Consider the following 24931-nt stretch of genomic DNA (forward strand, 5'->3'; position numbering starts at 1 on the left):
TTTTTAATGAGGTGCTATCATGTATATTGGTCCCAAGATGGCTGCCAACACTTCTTGGATGAAGTACTGACAGCCAATCAGATCTCACGATGAGATGTGTGGTTAGGCTCCGCCCAGATATATCTATCTTTTTAACTCTAATTTTCTCAGGAACTACTGAACGGATTTACACCATTTAAGCAAAAGGCACGAGTCTGAACTGAGGACTACCTCTTTGCCAAACTTGGTGTAATTCCGTTCAGCAGTTTGGGCTGTAGCTGCGTCAACAGGTCCTATGGAAAAATGCATGGGGAAAACGCGTTTTGGGACCCCCCTTTTTTCTCGGCCCCTGCTTGACGAATCACTGTGAAATTTTCAGGACAGGAGCGGACCGGAGCTGGCCAAAAGTTTGGAAAATTTCGCGAAGATTCGTCAATCGGCGCCAACGTTATTCCAAATAGAATGTTGTGGATTTCCTATGGAAAATATGTCATAACTATAACTACCTACTGGCGACTGCCAGTAGGTAATATATGTATATATTTATCGAAAAAAAAATTTACTAATTTTTTATCTTTTAGCAATCTTTAGGAAAACTCCCTGAAATACGATTTAGGGTATATGATCTCTGATCATACAGTTAAGATTACTATAATCCCCTCTTCCCTTCGCACTTTGCACATGTAAACATCAAATGGTGTTAGTTAGGTTTTTAGCCTGTATTTTAACTTTGTTAAATGTGGGTTTTTAGCCTTCTTTACTGACTATTTTGATGTTTTTATATAGGTACATGCACAGATTTTTTACAGTTGGTTATTGCACTTGCACTTTACGGTAATCTATAGATAAATTAGATAGTTAGTATTTTCAATTTAGATGTGTAACACTGCACTGATCAATCTGCTTACGTATGATGCAGTCAATTATAACAGCATTTAGGCTGATATGTTTTATTACGACCATTAGATTAATACTGTTCTATCCTCTCAAATTGTTGCATTCTAGCTATATATTTATCTATCTGATGGCTTAACAATTTTTACATCTCATGAGGATCAAAAAAATATATGTTTTTTATTATATAAATAATTTTTTATTGAAAGAAAATTTATTTATTAAACATATTTATTAGCTTTTAAATTTAGCTCTTAAAAAGGATTTTTTAGTACTAATTTCTCTATTTTGGTCGTGTACTGTAACAAAATTGTTGATTGACCAGCATTTAAGCAGTAATGGTTCAACGTATGTGAAGAAAACAGACTTTTCACAATGTCAATGCCGTGAAGTATATGTTTCGCTTTCTATGTCTATGCACCATGTGGTGTGGTTACCCCTATCACTGTTGAGCATTTAAAAATAATGACGAGAGTGCTTCAAGCTGACTTGTGAGCAAGGGCTCTTGTGGCCCGAAACGCGTCAGGTTCGAGGTTGAGAGAACAATAAATGCCATCTTACCTCATTCGACTGGGTTTGCTGTCTCTGTTCGCCATTTCTGTGGAGGTGCAGGGATATCTTCGTTGTTTCTATATATATATACATATATATATACATATATATTGTATTCCAAACGACCTCCGTTTAGAGACGCACTCAAAACCAGCCCATTGACGGCACCAGGCTCCTCTTTTGTTGGACATTTAAAATCAAGCCTAACGCGTTTCGGAGCGTGGCTGCTCCTTGGTCAGAGGCAGTTCAAAACAAGAGCGCAAACAAACAAGGAGGCATTGTTACCAGCACGTCATTTATTTTGCCCTCCAGCGATCGCCAGTAGATAGTTATAGTTAGGACCTATTTTCCGTAGGAAAAGCGTGTTTTGCTTTCACAATAACTTTGGCGCCGGATAATGAATCTTCGCAAAATTTTGAAAACTCGTGGGGCGCTCCGGTCAGCTCCTATCCTAAAAGTTTCAGTGTGATTCGCCAAGCGGGGGCCGAGAAAAAATGGGGGGTCCCAAAACGTGTTTTCTCCATGTTAATTCCCATAGGAAATTTTAGACACGGCTACAGCTCGAACTACTAAATGGAATTACACCAAATATGGCAAAAAGGAAGCCCTTGTTTCAGAAAGAGATCTTTTTTTTTTAAATGGAGTAAATCCCTTCAGTAGTTCCTAAAAAGTTCTAAAAAGTAGAGGTCGGAAAATCAATTTCCCATAGGAAACTTTAGACACGGTTACAGCTGAAACTGCTGAACGGAATTACACCAAATTTAGCAAAAAGGTAGCCCTTGTTTCAGAAAGAAACCTTTTTTTTAAATGGTGTAAATCTATTCAGTAGTTTTTGAGATATTAAAGGAAAAATATGTTTATATATCTGGGCGGGACCTAACTACACAAGCACGAGCTTGGCTCTAATTGGCTAACAACACTTCAATCCAGGACCTGTGCAACTCCCTGGCCACCTTCTTCCATCGCAAGATCGCCGACATCCACGACAGCTTCGATGACCAGACCATCACGACAGCCTACGACACCTCAGATCCCACAACCACCACCCACAACAACCACCTGCTCACCTGGACTAACATCAACGACAACAACACCATCAAAATCATGAACACCATCCACTCCGGCTCCCCGTCAGACCCGTGCCCACACCACATCTTTAACAAAGCAAGCGCCACCATCGCACTCCACCTCCGCAAGGCCATTAACAAGCCATCACAATGCATTAAGTCCATCACAATGCGTTAACAGTCCATGACAATGCGTTAACAGTCCATCACAATGCATTAACAGTCCATGATAATGCATTAGTCCAGCACAATCCATTAACAGTCCATCACAATCCATTACCAGTCCAGGACAATGTATTAACAGTCCAGGACAATGCATTCCATGACAATGCATTAATAGTCCATGACAATGGATTAACAGTCCATGACAATGCATTAACAGTCCATGACAATGGATTAACAGTCCATCACAATGCATTAACAGTCCTTCACAATGCATTAACAGTCAATGACAATGCAATAGTCCGGCACAATCCATTAACAGTCCATCGCAATGCCTTAACAGTCCATCACAATGCATTAGCAGTCCAGGACAACACATTAGCAGTCAATGACAATGCATTAACAGTTCAGCACAATTCATTAACAGTGCATGACAATGCATTAGCATCCCATGACGATGCATTAACAGTCCAGCACAATGCATTAATAGTCCATCATAATGCTTTACCAGTCCATCACAATGCATTAGGGGTCCATGACAATGCAATATCAGGCCATCACAATGCATTAACAGTTCATCACAATGCATTAACAGCCCAAGAAAATGCATTAACATTCCAGGACAATGCATTAACAGTCCATCACAATGCATTAGTAGTCCATCACAGTGCATTAGCAGTCCATGACAACGAATGTGCAGTCCATGACAATGCATTAGCAGTCCATGACAATGCATTAGCAGTCCATGACAATGCATTAGCAGTCCATGACAACACATTAACAGTCCATGACAATGCATTAGCAGTCCATGACAATGCATTAGCAGTCCATGACAATGCATCAGCAGTCCATGACAATGCATTAGCAGTCCATGGCAACACATTAGCAGTCAATGACAACGCATTAACAGCCCATAGCAACACATTAGCAGTCCATGACAATGCATTAGCAGTCCATGACAAAGCATTACAGTCCATGGCAACACATTAGTAGTCCATGACAACGCATTAGCAGTCCATGGCAACACATTAGCAGTCCATGACAATGCATTAACAGTACAGGACAACGCATTAGCAGTCCATGACAACACATTACCAGTCCATGACAATGCATTAGCAGTCCATGGCAACACATTAGCAGTCCATGACAATGCATGAGCAGGTCATGACAATGCATTAACAGTCCATGACAACACATTAGCATTCCGTGGCAATGCATTAACAGTACAGGACAACACATTAGCAGTCCATGACAATGCATTAGCAGTCCATGACAACAGTCCATGACAATGCATTACCAGTCCATGACAACACATTAACAGTCCATGACAATGCATTAGCAGTCCATGACAATGCATTAGCAGTCCATGACAATGCATCAGCAGTCCATGACAATGCATTAACAGTACAGGACAAAACATTAGCAGTCCATAACAATGCATTAGCAGTCCATGACAACGCATTAGCAGTCCATGACAACACATTAGCAGTCCAAGACAACGCATTAACACTACAGCCCATGGCAACACATTAGCAGTCAATGACAACGCATTAACAGCCCATAGCAACACATTAGCAGTCCATGACAATGCATTAGCAGTCCATGACAATGCATTATCAGTCCATGACAACACATTAGCAGTCTATGACAACGCATTAACAGCCCGTGGCAACACATTAGCAGTCAATGACAACGCATTAACAGCCCATAGCAACACATTAGCAGTCCATGACAATGCATTAACAGAACAGGACAACACATTAGCAGTCCATGACAATGCATTAGCAGTCCATGACAACGTATTAGCAGTCCATGACAACGCATTAGCAGTCCATGACAAAGCATTACAGTCCATGACAATGCATTGCAGTCCATGACAACACATTAGCAGTCCATGACAATGCATTAGCAGTCCATGACAATGCATTAGCAGTCCATGGCAACACATTAGCAGTCAATGACAACGCATTAACAGCCCATAGCAACACATTAGCAGTCCATGACAATGCATTAACAGAACAGGACAACGCATTAGCAGTCCATGACAATGCATTAGCAGTCCATGACAACGCATTAGCAGTTCATGACAAAGCATTACAGTCCATGGCAACACATTAGCTGTCCATGACAACACATTAGCAGTCCATGACAATGCATTAGCAGTCCATGACAATGCATTAGCAGTCCATGACAACGCATTAGCAGTCCATGGCAACGCATTAGCAGTCCATGACAACGCATTAGCAGTCCATGACAACACATTAGCTGTCCATGACAACGCATTAGCAGTCCATGACAACGCATTAGCAGTCCATGAGAATGCATTAGCAGTCCATGACAACGCATTAGCAGTCCATGACAACGCATTAGCAGTCCATGGCAACGCATTAGCAGTCCATGACAATGCATTAGCAGTCCATGAGAACACATTAGCAGTGCATGACAATGCATTAACAGTCCATGACAATTCATTAGCAGTCCATGACAACGCATTAGCAGTCCATGGCAACGCATTAGAAGTCCATGACAAAATGCATTAACAGTCCATGACAATGCATTAGCAGTCCATGACAACGCATTAGCAGTCCATGACAACACATTAGAAGTCCATGACAAAATGCATTAACAGTCCATGACAATGCATTAGCAGTCCATGACAACGCATTAGAAGTCCATGACAAAATGCATTAACAGTCCATGACAATGCATTAGCAGTCCATGACAACGCATTAGCAGTCCATGACAACACATTAGAAGTCCATGACAAAATGCATTAACAGTCCATGACAATGCATTAGCAGTCCATGACAATGCATTAACCGTCCACAACCACATCCCTCTCCTGTCACTCGTAGAGTGTATGCTTGTCTTTAATCCTGTACAGGGCTTCGCTGCCTTTTGTCTATGCTCACGCCATACACATACCATATACAAATGTGAATTGATTAATTATTTTGGCAATGTGATCGGCATGTTGTGTATATAACTCTGGGGCATAGCTTGAGGGGGTGTTTGGGGTGTTACGCCCCCCAATAAGTGTAGTTTGTGAAAAATAGTTGGGCAAAGGTACTTTCAGTTGGGTATGGTGAGGTGTCTGTGGCATTTCACCGGGCATTTTATACACACAGTCAAAAAAACACACACACACTCTCTCCCTCACTTTGATTGAAAAGATTTCAAAAATGTTGCTTATTTCACAAAATATTGTTTATTCTCTGGCTTAGTACCCCTGTCAACCCGCACCCTCTCCCTTTCCGCTGCCCCTTGGGCCCCTCTTGTGCGCCCTGCGTGTGGTATAATGACTTAATACACTTCAAATGTGCAGGGCTTCTTGGCGCACTATCCCGTACATAAATGCATCCTCTTTATATAAGGCTTGGTAAGGTGTCGAACTATTTTCTTAATACAAAGACCACTACAAGCACATGCGCCGGTACACTCCCACACACATATCTGGGATCTAATGAGTTATGTTTTCCACATTGGATTAGATTTGAAATCCTACTTTCGTGCGCTCTCCCTGGGCTACAACCTTAAATGTACTCGAAGTACGCCATTGCTGTGAAACAACATAGAGTCAATAATTTATGAGTATGACGTCATCCCCATGATTTACGGTTTTATAACCCTCCCCGCCGTCCACCAACAACAGTCGAACATGCGATGTGTGTGTACATGTGCAGAGCTGACAGGTGCGCCCACTGCTGACATTTGTCTGGACCCTGTTTGGATTCAGTCCGCATGACTCAGCCTTTCACCTTTCCGAGGTTAATAAAAGGAGTGCCTTGGACCGGGGAATAGAAACAGCTCCCTGCAGAGGAGGCGGTTCAGTCCGGCGCCTGTGCGTGGCTGCGCTGCTCTCTGTGTCTATGTGCAGTGCACTGCGCACGTGTGTGCGTGTGTATGTGTGTGTGCGTGTATAAGTGTAAAGAGTACCTCATGGGGCCGGCGCCGCGTGTTTCCTCGCCGATCGGCGGTCCCGTTGATGGCGCGGGGGGTGGACGGCACCCCGGACCAAGGCGCACCCCAAACCTTCGGAAAGAAGCGGCGCCTCGGAAGCTAGCGCTGTGCGGCTCACGAGGAGCTTATCTCCCGCGTCAGCCGCCCGGGCTGGGGCTTTTTGAGGGTTTTCAGTTTTATCAGTCGGGCGTGAGCGAATTTTCAAAAGCCTCGGGAGAGAGAGGGGCGGGGGTAGTCCGGGGTGGGGGCACCGTCCTCCAAGCGCCTCAGCATTTGTTATTGTGAATTTGTGACAGACTGAAGTCAGTCGCCGGGGGGGCTGCACTTGACGGATGCTTTGGCGTGCTTCGTAAGAACTATGGTTCACCGAGCGCTACACAAAAATACCATACATACAGCGCTATCCCAAAATTCTATAAATAGGTAAAAGCGCCATCCAAAATAATATTAATAAAAGCACTATATTAAAACACTATGAATAAATGAACAAATACATGTGAACATTGTGTTGTTTAATTTGTAGTTAATATTTTAATGATGATGCTAATGTTATTGTTTTATACTGGTTAACAATAAAATAACATTATATACAACCATTATTGAATCCTTAATTATGCAATTATGTTAACAGTATAATCATAAGGGCGGATTTACACGAAACTGGTACATCTGTACAGATGCGTCATTCCCTGCGCCTCCATGCGAAACCCTTGCGCCACCATGTTTGCTCCATATTCACAATACGGCGCATCATGGCACAAGGATTGACAGATGCGTCAGAAATTCTGACGCATCTGTTGGCGCAAAAGTCACGCATTGCTGGAGTCGTGTCACAAGCACGATGACACGTCAGCAATGCACGGGGAGGCCTATTCCCACTACACTGCGTCACTCCTTACGCCTGCGGGTTTTGACGCAGTGGCGTCCTAAAAGTGACGCAGTGAAATCTTGTGTGGGAACGCCCACCCTACATACATTAGACCTGACGCAGGTATAATGTGACGCAGGGCTTTACAACGTGACGCATCTCCCTTATTGCGTCACATAGTACATGGGCCGCAACGTGGCGCATTGTTTACGCCGCCGTTGCGTCACAAAAAGAGAGGGAACGGTGGTGCAAAAGTGGCGCAAGGGGCTTGGAGCCAGCGTAAGGAGTTATGCAGTGTATTAGGAATAGGCCTTCCCACACATTGCTGGAGTTGCGTCGTGCTTGCGACACGACTCCAGCTATGCATGACTTTTGCGCCAACAGATGCGTCAGAATTTCTGACGCATCTGTCAATCCTTGCGCCATGGTGCGCCGCATTGTAAATATGGCGCATCCATGGAGGCGCAAGGGTTTCGTATGGAGGCGCAGGGAAACTAGATGCGTCAGTTCCTCTGTACAGATGCATCAGTTTCTTTTAAATCTGCCCCATAAACTATTATTTATAGCGCATAGCAAGCCTTAGCGCTGGAAGAACAGGAGCCACTCGTTGCCGTCAGCTTCTGCCAAAATTTGAACTCGTGACCTGCCGGTCTTTGAAGGGTAAAAGACACGCAGCTTCCTCTAGTGAGGGGTACAGTGAATCCTGGCCCCATCTCTTTTACACAAGTATTGTTACCAGCTGGGAGGTGTGATGGTGCACAAGCAGCAGGGAGGGGCATATACAGAGCCAGCCATAGCGCCACTGCTCGTGAGATACCTCAGTGGGAAAATGCACTAGCTGCAGAGGCTTCTGTGTAGTCTCCAAGTCACAAAGTGCAATCCAAGTAAAACAGCTGAGCAGGTTAATGCACAAGTTCAGGTTACAGGTTGGCATCGCAATAAAATACCTTGGTGGCTTAATGCATCCATTTTACATATGTATGTGCTGTGCCGCATTGAATAAACCCTGTGAAGGGCCCTAGCCAGGTGAAATTTCAGGGCCCCCCTCGCAAATGATGCCGTAATACCCAATGCACCGGATTTGTTTTACAAACTGCCAGCTGCCAGAAGAGGGTCTTAGAGACAGACCGGTGTGTGACCCTGACGTCTCTGGTTTATGTACTTTGAGGGCCTCATTTATGAGAAGTGACGCATCGCTGCGTGAAAGCAGCGATGCGTCACTTCTCAGTGCGCCCTCCTTGCGACATGATGGATGCGTCATATTTACAGTATGACGCATCAAGGCGCAAGGAGTTACTGATACATCAGTATTTCTGACGTATCTGTAGGCGCAAAAGTGACGCATTGCTGGAGTGTGTCAGAAAAGTGACGCAACTCCAGCAATGTGTCCTTTCACATGGGGCCAGCCCCATGTGAAAGGGCCTGCGTCAGTCTTACGCCTGCTGTGAGGCAGGCGTAAGATATTGACGCATTTACACAATAGAAGTGGTGCAGTGAAATCCTGTAGATTTCACTGCGTCACTTCTACGAGGTTTACCTACGTGGGAACGCCTACCCCGAATACATTACACCCGGCGCAGGTATAATGTGGCGCAGGGGTTTACAAAGTGACACATCTACCTCGATGCGTCACTTTGTAAATATGGCACAACAAGGCTCACTTTTTACGCCATTGGTGCATCACAAAAAGTGAAGCACCGGCGGCCCAAAAGTGACGCAAGGGCTCATAAATAAGCTCCTATGGGGCAGATTTACCTTCCCTGGCGCATCCCTGCAAATCAGCAGGGATGCGCCAGGGAAGATGCGTCACACAAGTTTGCCCTTGCGCCACCACAGATGCGCCGCATTTACAATGTGGTGCATCGTGGCGCAAGGACAAGCAGATTCGTGGCGCATCTGCCGGCGTAAGCTTGGCGCAGTGCTGAAGTTGCGTCGCAAGCGCGACACAACTCCAGTACTGTTCCAAGCTGCCCTATCCCTAACATGGTGCGTCACGCCTTACGCCTGCTTGAAGCAGGCGTAAGGATTTGACGCAGCAGCGTCAGAAAAGTGACTGCGTGAAATCTTGTAGAATTCACTGCGTCACTTTTCAGAGGCTTTTTCCGACGTAACGCCCACCCTGCATACATTAACCCTGACACGGGTTTAATGTGGCGCAGGGCTTTACAACGTGACGCATCTCCCTAGATGCGTCACGTTGTAAATCTGTCGCAGCATGGCGCTAGCTTTGCGCTGCTGCTGCGTCACAAAAGTAATGCAACGGCGGCGCAAAAGTGGCGCATGGGGCTTGTAAATCTGCCCCTGAGTTTTTAATGGGTACATTACATTAATGGGTACATTACGTTTCTTTGAGTCCATCCATTGTTTCTATGTTTTGGCAACAATATCGCGGGGCACCTAAAAGGAGTGGGGCCCAGAGGCCGGTGCCTACTTTGCCTTGTTGGTAATCGGGAACTCAGTCTGTGGTATCCAACCGCTCACTACGTTCAGACTTGGCCAAATAGCTCGGAGGGTGCATGTGTCGACGGCAGCGAGCAGCCTGGCAAGCTAGCTCACAAAGTCAATGCACTGGCTGCAGCTACCGATGCGCAACCTGCCCGCGGGGGCGTCCAGTCCTGGTAAGGTAACTCAGGGGGTTACCGCCTGCAGTCCATGCAGAGGCGCAACTAGAGCCAAATTTCGGGGGGGGCTGAGCAAAAGTTTCGGGGGGGGCTGAACTTTAAGCAATTGGCAGAGTGGAGCTGCGGGGGCTCTTAGAAGGGGTGAAACAACAGCGAGGCCTCATTAACATGCAAATGGTCTTTTAAAGACCTGTGAAGTGCTCGGGTGCGGCTGCTTTTTTGCCCGGGAAGGTGTCTCATCCCGGGCTGCCACACACGACGGGGGTGGCTGAAGCCCTGTGAGTCCAATGGGTGTTGCGCGCCTGAGTCCATGTATCTGCTCCAATGGGCCGCGGGTTAATGCACCTGCTGCGCGCTCACCTCTGTCGTGGCCCCCGTATTGTATCTGCAGTGACGGTGGAACTGGATAAAAATATCTCAGGGAACCCATAAATGAGGATCAAGCCTTTGGCAGAGGAAAGGGGGTGGAGTCACGAGGGGCGGACCCTAAAAAGCGGAGTCTGACAGGCAATGTATACATATTTTTTAAAATCTCCTAAAAGTAATTGGCAACAAGGTCAAATACAACAGCAAATTTGTAATAGTTTACTTTGTCACAAAGAGACTGCGTCCGGCGGGATCCCCCACTTCCCCGGACGCGTCTGCATTTCCAGTTTTATTTCGTATTTCATTTTAAGGGGAGGGGCGCCCAGAGGATTAAGGGAGGGGGGGAGGGGGCGGGCAATCTGACTTCGCCCATCAGTTTTCGGTCCTCTCCCTTCACTCTCTTCTCTTTGATATTTCCGGACTGCGCCTTTTCGGGGCGTCTCCAGGGCCCCCCAGTCCCGGCCCCCTCTTTTGTCTCCGTGTCTATGGGTTTCTATGCGCCCCACAAACAATGCACGCCAGAAAGGGGGCCGTGGGAACGGCAGCCTCGCAGCCGGCCGGCCGGCAGTTAAACCGCAGCCGCACAAAACCCCACAGAAGACACAAAAGGGCAGGCACAGCATGGGGGGGGGCTCCTCATCCATCGACACAAGGGGCCCCTGCTCAGGACAAGTTCAGGGCGGGGCCGACGACGCTTCCGAAAACCGACTCCGGGGCTGCGTTAATTAGCTGCTATCGAACAGTCATAAAGTGATCTATTTTCTAATGTGCCTCTTTGCATGAAGCGCGCTTCTAACTGCTACAGTTGGCCCTTAATCCACTGCGTTTATTATTCGGTAGAGAATCCAAGCCTTGGAAGGATGATAGACCTGTGACCGGCGACCCGCAGCACACAACCCCCAGTGCCAACCTCCAGCTATGCAAACCGGGACCCGCAGCACACAACCCCCAGTGCCAACCTGCAGCTATGCAAACCGGGACCCGCAGCACACAACCTCCAGTGCCAACCTCCAGCTATGCAAACCGGGACCCGCAGCACACAACCCCCAGTGCCAACCTGCAGCTATTCAAAACGGGGCCCGCAGCACACAACCCCAGTGCCAACCTCCAGCTATGCAAACCGGGACCCGCAGCACACAACCCCCAATGCCAACCTGCAGCTATGCAAACCGGGACCCGCAGCACACAACCCCCAGTGCCAACCTGCAGCTATTCAAACCGGGGCCCGCAGCACACAACCCCAGTGCCAACCTCCAGCTATGCAAACCGGGACCCGCAGCACACAATCCCCAGTGCCAACCTCCAGCTATGCAAACCGGGGCACGCAGCACACAACCCCAGTGCCAACCTCCAGCTATTCAAACCGGGGCCCGCAGCACACAACCCCCAGTGCCAACCTCCAGCTATGCAAACCGGGGCCCGCAGCACACAACCCCCACTGCCAACCTCCAGCTATGCAAACCGGGGCCCGCAGCACACAACCCCAGTGCCAACCTCCAGCTATGCAAACTGGGACCCGCAGCACACAACCCCCAGTGCCAACCTGCAGCTATTCAAACCGGGACCCGCAGCACACAACCCCCAGTGCCAACCTCCAGCTATGCAAACCGGGGCCCGCAGCACACAACCCCCAGTGCCAACCTCCAGCTATGCAAACCGGGGCCCGCAGCACACAACCCCCAGTGCCAACCTCCAGCTATGCAAACCGGGGCCCGCAGCACACAACCCCCAGTGCCAACCTGCAGCTATGCAAACCGGGACCCGCAGCACACAACCCCCAGTGCCAACCTGCAGCTATGCAAACCGGGACCCGCAGCACACAACCCCCAGTGCCAACCTGCAGCTATTCAAACCGGGACCCGCAGCACACAACCCCCAGTGCCAACCTCCAGCTATGCAAACCGGGGCCCGCAGCACACAACCCCCAGTGCCAACCTCCAGCTATGCAAACCGGGGCCCGCAGCACACAACCCCCAGTGCCAACCTCCAGCTATGCAAACCGGGGCCCGCAGCACACAACCCCCAGTGCCAACCTGCAGCTACGCAAACCGGGACCCGCAGCACACAACCCCCAGTGCCAACCTGCAGCTATGCAAACCGGGACCCGCAGCACACAACCCCAGTGCCAACCTCCAGCTATGCAAGCCGGGACCCGCAGCACACAACCCCCAGTGCCAACCTCCAGCTATACAAACCGGGGCCCGCAGCACACAACCCCAGTGCCAACCTCCAGCTATTCAAACCGGGGCCCGCAGCACACAACCCCAGTGCCAACCTCCAGCTATGTAAACCGGGACCTGCAGCACACAACCCCCAGTGCCAACTTGCAGCTATTCAAACCGGGACCCGCAGCACACAACCCCCAGTGCCAACCTGCAGCTATTCAAACCGGGACCCGCAGCACACAACCCCCAGTGCCAACCTCCAGCTATTCAAACCGGGGCCCGCAGCACACAACCCCAGTGCCAACCTCCAGCTATGCAAACCGGGACCCGCAGCACACAACCCCCAGTGCCAACCTGCAGCTATTCAAACCGGGACCCGCAGCACACAACCCCCAGTGCCAACCTGCAGCTATTCAAACCGGGGCCCGCAGCACACAACCCCCAGTGCCAACCTGCTGCTATTCAAACCGGGACCCGCAGCACACAACCCCCAGTGCCAACCTGCAGCTATTCAAACCGGGGCCCGCAGCACAGAACCCCCAGTGCCAACCTGCAGCTATGCAAACCGGGACCCGCAGCACACAACCCCCAGTGCCAACCTCCAGCTATTCAAACCGGGGCCCGCAGCACACAACCCCCAGTGCCAACCTCCAGCTATGCAAACCGGGGCCCGCAGCACACAACCCCAGTGCCAACCTCCAGCTATGCAAACCGGGACCCGCAGCACACAACCCCCAGTGCCAACCTGCAGCTATTCAAACCGGGGCCCGCAGCACAGAACCCCCAGTGCCAACCTGCAGCTATGCAAACCGGGGCCCGCAGCACACAACCCCCAGTGCCAACCTGCAGCTATTCAAACCGGGGCCCGCAGCACACAACCCCTAGTGCCAACCTGCAGCTATGCAAACCAGGACCCGCAGCACACAACCCCCAGTGCCAACCTGCAGCTATGCAAACTGGGACCCGCAGCACACAACCCCCAGTGCCAACCTGCAGCTATGCAAACCGGGACCCGCAGCACACAACCCCCAGTGCCAACCTGCAGCTATGCAAACCGGGGCCCGCAGCACACAACCCCCAGAGCCAACCTCCAGCTATGCAAACCGGGACCCGCAGCACACAACCCCAGTGCCAACCTCCAGCTATGCAAACCGGGGCACGCAGCACATAACCCCAGTGCCAACCTCCAGCTATTCAAACCGGGGCCCGCAGCACACAACCCCAGTGCCAACCTCCAGCTATTCAAACCGGGGCCCGCAGCACAAACCCCCAGTGCCAACCTGCAGCTATTCAAACCGGGGCCCGCAGCACACAACCCCCAGTGCCAACCTGCAGCTATGCAAACCGGGACCCGCAGCACACAACCCCCAGTGCCAACCTCCAGCTATTCAAACCGGGGCCCGCAGCACACAACCCCCAGTGCCAACCTGCAGCTATTCAAACCGGGGCCCGCAGCACACAACCCCAGTGCCAACCTCCAGCTATGCAAACCGGGACCCGCAGCACACAACCCCCAGTGCCAACCTGCAGCTATTCAAACCGGGGCCCGCAGCACACAACCCCCAGTGCCAACCTGCAGCTATGCAAACCGGGACTCGCAGCACACAACCCCCAGTGCCAACCTGCAGCTATGCAAACCGGGACCCGCAGCACACAACCCCCAGTGCCAACTTGCAGCTATTCAAACCGGGGCCCACAGCACACAACCCCAGTGCCAACCTCCAGCTATTCAAACCGGGGCCCGCAGCACACAACCCCCAGTGCCAACCTGCAGCTATGCAAACCAGGGCCCGCAGCACACAACCCCCAGTGCCAACCTCCAGCTATTCAAACCGGGGCCTGCAGGTGGTACAGAGATCTCTGGTGCAAACCATCAGCTGGAACAAACAAATAAATACCCGCTAAATAGAACCTCGGCACGATGCCAACCTGGGGCCTGCTGGGTACTCGCAGATCGCTGCAGCTGCAGCACTAACTCACTGAGCTAGTTTACCTGGGTTTGAGCTTGCGGCCTGCAGGCTGCACTCACATCTCCTCAGAATGGATAGGAACTCACCCAACCTGTGCCAAGACTCAAACTTGTGACTTTTAAGGTACACAGCCCTCTGGCAGTCAGATAACCCTCCGAGGTGTCTCTTCAGGATGCAGCTCTGGCGCCTGTAGGTTACACACACACACACACGCACGCACGCAAGCACACACACACACACACACATCTCTGCAGGAAGGACAACCCCGGTTCTCTTACCAGGTTGGACACTTCCACTCTGTACCAGGCACTTGAAGCCACTGAGATATTTTATCAGAGCTCAGTCCTTTGAAGGCAGACCCCGCACAGCTCTTTCTAACTGAGACCTCACCCTACAGAGCGTTCAAAGCAGCAGCAAACCTAGGTCTGGCCGGTGAACTCTGCTCCGTTTGGGGAGTTTGCTAAGTTCTCTGCACTCCACAGACCGCGCAAGCGAGGAAAATCCAACACCAGACAACTTCCCAGTGAGATTTCTCAACATTGGCGGTCCCGTATGGTCGTGACCGCTCGCGTTGAGAAACCATCCGTTCGTGTTGAGCGAGCTGCTGCTCGAGTAGAAAACCTACTCGAGCTGCAGAAAGAAGCAGCGCCCTCTTGCGCTGCGCATGGCGCAGTTCGTGCTGATTTTAGAGCATAAGACAAACACCCAGCGCTAAAAATCAGCACTAATGTGCTCCACCGCTAGCGGAACTCTGCGAATTGCGGCACAGTTTTTTTGTCACTACACAAAACTCTGCGGATTTCGCCCAGGCCTAATCAAAACCCGCGGCCCTCAGGACGCCCAAAGATCGCTGCAGCTCTTGCATTAACCCAGCGATCTGACTGATCGGAATTCACAACTACGAGCAGCAGGACGTCTGAAGAGTGTAAAATGTCACTTGCACATCACACACAGATCTGTGCAAAAGATGTATTACACCACTTACCTTCCTGTTAAAATATAGGATTTAAGGTTTGCGCTCAGGTGTACATTAAACCAATGGGTTTCTCATTTAATCCTCTGGCTTGCAGATTCTACCCAGATGTCTGCGGAGTATTCATCCCCCCTCTGACCTACAGTGATGTAGCTGGGGGGGAGTCATGGGGGTGCGGTCCGCGGGCGGCATGAGCCTCCCCCCACTATCACTTGCCGTCGAAGGGTGGCATCTGCCCCACTTCCCCCGCTCCTCAATGTGTTTGCAACGAGGCGGCACCAAACGGAGAAAATACCCACCAGCACCCCCCCCCGCTCTTCACTGCGGCCGCCACGGGTGCCCATAGGGCTAGCTATGCCACGGCTGAGCTATCTGACCAGGTATCTCATATGTGACATTCAGGTTATGCACAAGCCTCTGCAGCAGGTGGATTAACCTCCCTGACCTATAAAACCTGGACTCAGATCTGGCGAATGCAGGTAGACCTCTACAAGATTTCAATGGAAATCCCTGTGCCTTATTTATGAAGGTCTTACGCCGCCGTTGTGTCACTTTTAGTGTCACTGCGGTGGCGTAAAAAAATGCATCACACTGCAGCATATTTACAAAGTGACGCATCTAGACATATGCGTCACTTTGTAAACCCCTGTGCTGCATTATACCTGCGTCAGGGATAATGTGTGCAGGGTGGGCGTTCCTATGTAAAGAAGGCTGGTAGAAGTGGCGCAGTGCAATCTATGAGATTTCACGTCGCCACTTCTAGGAGTTCACTGTGTCAAATTCTTACGCCTGCTTCCCAGCAGGTGTAAGACTGACGCACGTCCTTTTACATGGGGCTTGCCTATGTGTAATGACACATTGGTGGAGTTGCATCTGTTTTGCGACACACTCCAGGAATGTGTCATTTCTGCGCCATCAAATACGTCAGGATTCCTGATCTGTCTAGTCAATCCTTGCGACTTGAAGTGCTGTACTGTAAATACGGCGCATCAAAGGTGTCGCAAGGAGGGCGCAATGAAAAGTGCCGCATGGCTGTTTTTAAGCAGAGATGCGATGCAACACTTTTCATAAACGAGGCCCCCTGTGTTGTCTGCCCATGATACAAACTGTGACCTGCAGGTTACGCACTGATTGTTGCAGCAGACACACCAATGCGCCGGCCTCTGCAGCATGTGCATGAGAACTCTGAGCTGTCTGACCAAGATTCAAGCCTGTGCCATACAGATTCCACACCGATCGTGTAGCAGGCTCCTTTACCGCTGAGCTACCTCAAATGCTAGTTGTCAAAAACATTCGTAATAAACGCTGGAAATCAGTTCAGCCAGATACGGGTCATCTCCACGTACATATGTGGACCCTGGGTCAGCTTTTGACCTGATTCCCAGCCCCACATTGTGGAGCGTGCTGGCCCGAATGGGAGTCCCTGAGAACATTCTTTCCATTTTGATAAGACATCATAAGAACAATGATGGCCAGGTGAGACGGGGTAGTTTAGGCGATTTGACAAATCAAATAACAGTCGCAAAGGGAGTAAGGAAGGGGTGTACCCTTGCTCCAATCCATTGTAGTCTGTTTATTAATGATGTGGTCACCCACCTGGATATCCTGGGTAACGATGCCCAAAAATGGGATGGTTGGAAGTCCCTGTGTTGCTTTATGCAGATGAGACACTCCTGGTGTCCAAAGCTCCGCAGACCTCCAGGCCCCATCAATGGTTTTATGGACTTGTGTAAGCAGCATGGGATGGACCTGAATGCGGCCAAAACAAAGTGCATGTTGCTTAACCCCTACAAATCCTAAAAGGGTTGCCTAATGGCCAAGGGAAAAAGGCTAGAGCGGGTACTGACTTTGGATACTTGGTTGTAAGACTGACCAGTAACACGGACTGGCTATCCCAGAACGGCAAGAGTGTTTTAAAACGTAGACATCAGTCGTCCGCTATTTTGGGAATGTACAAAAGAACTCACATTCGTACTATTCCTACAGCCATGGAAATCCATGGGATCAAGGCTCTAAGTACAGCACTTTATGAACAAGAGTTGTGGGGACATGAGAAAACCAACAAGCTGGCCATGACTGAAAAAACAAGCATTTGCAATGCAAATAGGCCTCGCATTTGTGAGTTAGAGCTATTGTCATTGTAAATGGCAATGTTTTTTACCAATACGTTTTATTTTTGGAGTGAATGTAAGTAGTGTGCAAAATCCCTTGGAAAGGTTCTGCACTTCGTAATAAACATATTGAAAAAGATGCAAAGTGTGGATTGTATCAACACTTGCTTGGCACGTCCCTCATGGGTGAAGTATTGCCACACATGCACACCATGGTGCTTTACTAATGCGAAACTCATTAGTAAAAGTAGTGCTTACAGACTAACCAGCGCGATCGGGATCAGAGCATGTGAATCCGAATCCTGGCTTCTCTTTCATTTTCTAGACTATTTGACTCACTCTCCTGCGTCTTGGTTATCCCCCAAACACTGGGAGGCAATGACGTATGCCAAGGGGCGGGGGGCAGGGGGGCTTCGGGGGTACATGGAAATTTATTCATTGCCTAGTTGTCAAAGGTCGCCCGGTGCTATTAGTTAAAAGTGTGCAGATTTCATTAAGTTATTAAGAGTACTTTACTCGCATCTATGAGAAAATCGACATTAACTAAACAAAATGCCAGAATGCGTGTCAGTTTTCACAGTGTTTTAGACAGTACTGGTTGCTTAGTTTCATTGCATTAATTTTTGTATTTACTCTTTTACACAGCATCCGAAGTAGGTTACCTAACCCCAAAGCCCGAGTTGTTAAATGACCCATAGAAGGGAGTGTTTTACAGTTGATCAAATGTGTCCAAATGTCATTTTGGTAGTGCCATGGAATGATCAGCCAATGAGGTACTCGATGAGCAGGTATTTAACTATACGTTCAAAATGTACGATATTGTGGCTGTTGTTTGTTTGTACACAACCACCTCTCTGAATGTGTTTATTAACACAGAGCTTCATCTACCAGACAGTGCTCACAGAGGGGCGACTAAAGCACAGAACAAAATGTATTCATTTATCCTGAGTGTGAAGGCACCCAGAAGGCTTAGGTGCCTGCCCGGAGAGGCTAGGGATCCCAGCGCTTCTAAAGACTCTGCCGCGCTCCTCTGCACCAGCAGGGCACAGCTCAGAATCTGCTGCTTCTGCTAAGAATAGGTGAGGGGGATGGGGTTGGGGCATGCAGGAGTTGCCGGCAGATTTCCAGGTTATTGAAAGGGATGATTCTGACATGAGGCAATGGAGACTGAATTTGTCTGTTTGTCTGCACCAGTCTATTTCTCTACCATCCACCAGGCTCACTGTCATGTATACATTCATCTCTCTTTGTTAGAGGTGCACGAGCCAATATATTAATTAACAGGTCGAGCCAGCCGGAGACGAGCCAAGCGAATACAACCCAGTGGGCGAGCCGTGAAAATGATCGGCATGTTAATCATACAGTAAACATGATGTAAATGTGCGATAATGTCTCTTCAGAATTAAAAAAAGTGCATTTCTTTAGCGCGTCACCTCAGTACACAAGATTATAGCACTGAATTGAGAGGAAGTTATTAAAAGTGCTCGTTTTAAGCATTAGTTAAAACACTGCCGCTTATCCCGCCCGACAACAATGTCATTTGTGAACAAAGAGGCGTCCGTTGCCATGCATACCCCGAATGTTGCCTAGAGTCTTATTATATTTAGAGTAACATTGAAATCTAGTTAATTAAACACGAGATGTTTTTGTACAGCACGCATCTTGAACACGCATATTTCAAGGTGGCAATAATAAAGATGAAAACGGAAGTGCCGGCAGGCAAGAACACACAAACGGGAGTGGGGGGGGGTGGGGGAGGGTGAGAAGTCACAGACTGAGGGAGGGGAAGGTGGGGTGGGGAGACAGGGAAGAAAATAGTGTTAGGTGTAAAGGGACCAATAGCCGTGGAAGGATCCAAATGATGAATGAGGAGGGACTAACATGCCTCAAACCAATTGGAAGGCAGCATTTAACTCTTTCGATGCGCATGACGGAGCGGTTCCGTCATGCGCATCGGTTGCGCTGTGCGGATGACGGAACGGCTCCGTCATGGCCCCGCCCGCGCACGAACCCTTCAGCACAGCACGGTAATCTGTGCCGCGCTGAAGGGGTTAAGACAAAAGCCAATGGGCAGAGAGTGGGCGGAGCTTCCACGAAGCATCTACACTACAGTATATACTGCATGTCTCGCAAAGCGATGGAAGCGCATTCGTGCTACTGAGGCGGTAGGGATAACAAAATCCACTTAAAAAATATCGCATCACTTGTACTAGGAACATGAGGTGTGGAAAAGCAAGAATGGTCCATTACAGACAGATTCTTGGATCGCATAGGCACACTTTTTTATTAGCCGTTATATAATATCACCTGCCAGAGATATAAGCAGCTGTATGTAAAATTTAGGTATGAAATCCTGCCAATCAAAAAGATCTGCATACAATGGGCTAAAACCCACCCTACTAATGACCTCTGTCCAGCATGCAAACAAGAGCCTGAAACTGAGGCACACTTGTTATTCTTTTGTGGGGCGTAAGTCGGCCTTTGGAAGAAAGGATTTTTTTTTTCACAACAGATTTAATTGTTGTCAGGCAAAATAAGCCCAGGAGGATACCGGGCAACACATCATATACATGATATGACAGTGGTAAAGATGTCAACTTTTTATCATAGGTTTGTCGAAAAACTGAGGATATAGAGGGCTGAATAACAAGAAAATAAACATTATAAAGAAAGAACAGCAGTGTCACCTCGTCCATTGTTGTTGCTATTATTTCTGCTGTTTTAAAACTCACTTACCCTCACTTCTCACGCTTGTAAAGCGGACTCAGCGCTGTCCTGTAACTAGGCGTGGAACGCTTCCCAGCGCCTCGCTCAGCCCGCAGGCCACGCCCCCTTCAGAGGCCACGCCCACCGACCGTCACTATAAAAGGGACGCTGATTGCGAGCGCTCCCATTTGTCGTGACACACTCCTGAGGCGGAAAGCCGGGAGGCAGCTTATTTTAAAAATTGATGTTGCTATTATCTCTGCTGTTTTAAAACTCACTTACCCTCACTTCTCACACTTGTAAAGCGGACTCAGCGCTGTCCTGTAACTAGGCGTGGAACGCTTCCCAGCGCCTCGCTCAGCCCGCAGGCCACGCCCCCTTCAGAGGCCACGCCCACCGACCGTCACTATAAAGGGGACGCTGATTGCGAGCGCTCCCATTTGTCGTGACACACTCCTGAGGCGGAAAGCCGGGAGGCAGCTTATTTTAAAACTTGTTGTTGCTATTATCTCTGCTGTTTTAAAACTCACTTACCCTCACTTCTCACGCTTGTAAAGCGGACTCAGCGCTGTCCTGTAACTAGGCGTGGAACGCTTCCCAGCGCCTCGCTCAGCCCGCAGGCCACGCCCCCTTCAGAGGCCACGCCCACTGACCGTCAGTCCATTCCTCTATAAATCATGTGCTTTCCTCGGAAGCGCAGCGGACAAGCGCAGCGGGCGCGACGATTGCGCGCCGAAGGCGCGCCAAAGAAAAGCCCGTCTGCGCCCGTTCGCGACCGACCGGGACTAGGGGCACCTCATAATACCCAATCTTTCCATTACTCCAGGGCCGACCTTTTGGAGTGCAATAAGAACCATGATCATTTACTCCTATCAAAGGATACACTCCACCAGCTCTGTGAGCACGGTATCCCGAGCCAAGGCTGTCACCTTTCCACTCGTGCAGCATGTTTGGGTCCATCCAATCCACCCCCCAATGCGCTCGCTATCCTTTACCTCAACACCCGTTCCCTTGTCAAGCATCAGATGGACATCTTCCTGTTACTCGACACGGAGGAACCGGACATCCTTCTGCTGGCAGAAACGTGGCTATCTCCTACCTCCGCACCCGATATCATAGCAGCTCTACCACCTGACTACTATATTATCCCGGCAGACCGCGCCAGCGTGAAAGGAGGAGGTGGAGTTGCGGCGATTATCCACTCTAGCCTGGATGTCACTACTCTTACCTGTCTGACACTCGCCAACACAGATAATCTTGTACTAAAGATTGCCACTCCTCACATGACTATAGCATGTGTCATTGTTTCCCATGGCCTTTAGTGAGCAAGTTGCTAACCTAGCTTTGGATCACGCCAGGGTTATGTTAGTAGGTGATTTCAATTACTGGTACAAACATCCATCGGAGGGCTCTCAATCGGCGGAACTGACTGACCTTCTGTCTAATCTCAACTTCAAGCAAATGGTGCTCTCCCCCACTCACGATAAAGGACACATATTGGATCAGGTGTGGTCTAATACCACTTGCGTGACCTCCCCGCTAACCTTGCCTTGTCTATGGTCAGACCATCTTATCCTTAAATTTAAGATTTGTGTTACTCACATCAGAACCACTATGCCAATGGCCGGCAGATTAGCCAGGAATTGGAACGCTGTGGATAAGACTACTTTCTTACAGTCATTAGCTAATGATGTCCCCTCCTTGGACAATGACATAAATCTGTCAGTTTCTTCTCTAACCGACTGGCTACTAGCGGCCAGCAATCTCCATGCCCCGTACAAAAGAATTAAACTTGCACGGCGCACGGATGCCAATAGATGGTTTTCCGCCGACTTGAAAAGCAGGAAGCTGACTCTCCGTCATCTTGAGCGCTTGTGGCGCCGTGATTATGACATTGAGGGAAAAATTAAATATACTAGGGCGAGGAAGGAATATATGAATGCCATCTCTGCAGCAAAGGTGGAGTATTTCTCTTCTCGTATTCTAGACTCATCAAACAAATCTAAAGATATATTCTCTGTCTTTAATGAACTGACCAACTTGGAGAATGTCCGTCCTAAAGTAATCCCCACTCAGTGTCTGTGTAACTCACTGAATTCTTACTTTAGTGACAAAATCACTGACATAAAAACTAGCATTCCCCAATCAAAGACCCCAATCACGACCGGCATGGCAATAAAGGCTGGCTCTGCCACCCTTACCAATTTTCAACCCATAACTCATGGCCAGCTCTTGGAATTAATGATGAGAGTCAAATCTGGCTCCCCACTGGATATCTGTCCCCCTCGTATCTTGAAAGAATGCTTTTCCACCTATCCAACCCCTGTTCTTGCCCTTCTAAATGACTCCCTCTTGTCGGGCATAGTCCCGTCCGCTTTCAAAGAAGCCACGGTCATACCTCTATTAAAAAAACCCGGGGCGGATCCTGGATGTAAGGCAAACTACAGGCCCATCTCCTTATTGCCTTACTTGGCAAAAATTCTAGAGGCACGCGTGGCGAAAACTCTCTCTAATTTTTTGGAGGAGTCCTCCTGCTTTGACCCTCATCAGGCTGGATTCCGGCCTGCACACTCTACGGAGGCAGTGGTCACTGCAGTTTTGGACACACTTCGAGACTGCGCAGATAGACATTCTCCCCAGGCCCTGGTGCTTTTGGACCTGTCGGCTGCGTTCGACACGGTCGACCACAACATCCTGGTCGACCGTGTCGGACAGGCCGGCATACAGGGCGTGGCGGCCTGCTGGTTGAGGTCCTTCTTGGAGGATCGCTCCCAAGCGGTGCGTCTGGGGGATTTGATCGGTGTTAAACAGTCCATCCCATGTGGAGTGCCACAGGGTTCCTCCCTGTCACCCCATCTTTTTAACATATACATACTCCCCCTTATACAAACCTTGAGGGACAAACAGGTGAGAGTTTTTAATTATGTAGATGACCTGCAGCTACTCTTCACCATTGATAATTCCGAAAAATCTATGAGTCATTTCCAGTCAACCATGAGGTTTATTAAATCCTGGATGGATCAAAATCAGCTGAAACTAAATCCAGGTAAAACCGAACTGGTACTGACTGGGGACAGTGCTAAGTACTGGGGTCCTCACTATTGGCCTTCAGATCTGGGTCAAGCTCCGCAACCATCACCATCGGCTAAAACGCTTGGAGTCATTGTGGACAGTGACCTTTCACTAAAAGCACAAGTGGGACAAGTGGTCTCCAAATGCTTTTACCAGCAAAAAAAATCAGGAAGGTCAGGCGACTATTAACGCCAGAAGCTATTACCCAGGTTGTGATCGCCACTGTTCTGTCCCATCTGGATTACGCGAATGCCATCTACTTGGGCCTCCCAAACTATTTACTCAAGCGTCTCCAGATGGTGCAGAACTATGCTGCTAGGATGATCCTGAAGCAACCAAGATGGCAGGCGGCGACTCCTCTCCTCATCAAGCTGCATTGGCTTCCGGTCATACAACGTTGTTCCTTCAAAGCAGGTTGTATGATCTTTAAGTCACTACACGGCAAAAGCCCTAAATTCATTAATCAATTAATCACCAGATACGTTCCCTCCCGTAACCTTCGTTCACTCCACCTAGGCCTTCTCCAGACCCCTCCCTTTAAACTTAAATGTTCTGGTGGACGTAGATTTGCCACATTGGCCCCCTGCCTATGGAACACCTTTCCCCTGGAAATCCGGTCCTGCCAAGATCTCTTACCTTTCCGGAAAGCACTGAAGACCTGGCTTTTTAGACAAGCTTTTTAATCCATCTTTTCTACCTTCGATTGTGTTACTCTCAATTTTAGCGCCAAGAAACTAATCAGTGTTGGTGCGCTCAATAAATGATTTAATAACATTACATAACATAACATAACATGTAAACAATATAGGATAATGACTCCAATCGTGGTAAGCTAGCATATGTACAATTAGTCACAGTGTGCATTCCCAACCTTGGTACGTCAAGGCAAATCATCGGTGCAGAGCGCCGGGGGGATAGCTTCAAGATATAAACCTCGATAGTCGGCCCATCACCTCCATATTTTCGGGTGTTTCTGAGGGCATCCCTTGCCTTAAAAATTGGAATTTCCAGCCCCATGGAGACATCAAGGCCTCGCTTCCATGCCCCAACTGAGGGCGGGGAAGTCGCCTTCCAAGCCATGTTAATGTCGCGCTTAGCTAAGGTAAGCCCCAGGAATAGCAAGTGTCTTTTGTATCTATTGCCTCCGATCTCATCGGTAATGTGAAGCATAGATAGGCACGGAGACTGCGGAACATCCCACCCCAAAACCTCGGAGAGGTAGGCCAGCACCCCACGCCAAAACCGCAATAGTGTGGTGCAGTCCCATGTCGTGTGGAGGAAAGTACCCTCTGCCAGTCTGCAGCACAGGCACAAGGGAGACGCAATCATCCCAGTGCACCAAAGTCTGTAGCGGGTAAAGTAAACCCTGTGGAGGTATTTGTATTTTATAAGTCGCAGGCGTGCCGCGATGGCCGCACCGCGCAGGGATTCAAGAGCCTCCATCCAGTTGCCCTCATCAAGAGAA

At 49.2% G+C, this 24931-nt stretch overlaps 1 protein-coding gene across 3 annotated transcripts in view; it reads right to left on the reverse strand.

The window, feature by feature from the left end:
* The window catches only part of LOC146808697 (von Willebrand factor A domain-containing protein 7-like), a 459434-nt gene that overhangs the window by 165043 nt on the left and 269460 nt on the right, over positions 1-24931 (reverse strand). Inside the window, exon 1 of one of the 3 annotated variants that reach the window (XM_085615509.1) lies at positions 10464-10555. The exons of 1 other annotated variant lie outside the window; for it this stretch is intronic. The gene's annotated coding sequence lies outside the window, so the exon portion shown is untranslated. Of the gene's footprint in view, positions 1-6590; positions 6751-10463; positions 10556-24931 lie in introns of those variants that run through there. One more of the 3 variants, XM_085615508.1, reaches the window with a different exon arrangement.

This window comes from Triturus cristatus, chromosome 7, assembly GCF_964204655.1.
Source record: "Triturus cristatus chromosome 7, aTriCri1.1, whole genome shotgun sequence".
In the NCBI taxonomy this organism is placed as follows: domain Eukaryota; kingdom Metazoa; phylum Chordata; class Amphibia; order Caudata; family Salamandridae; genus Triturus; species Triturus cristatus.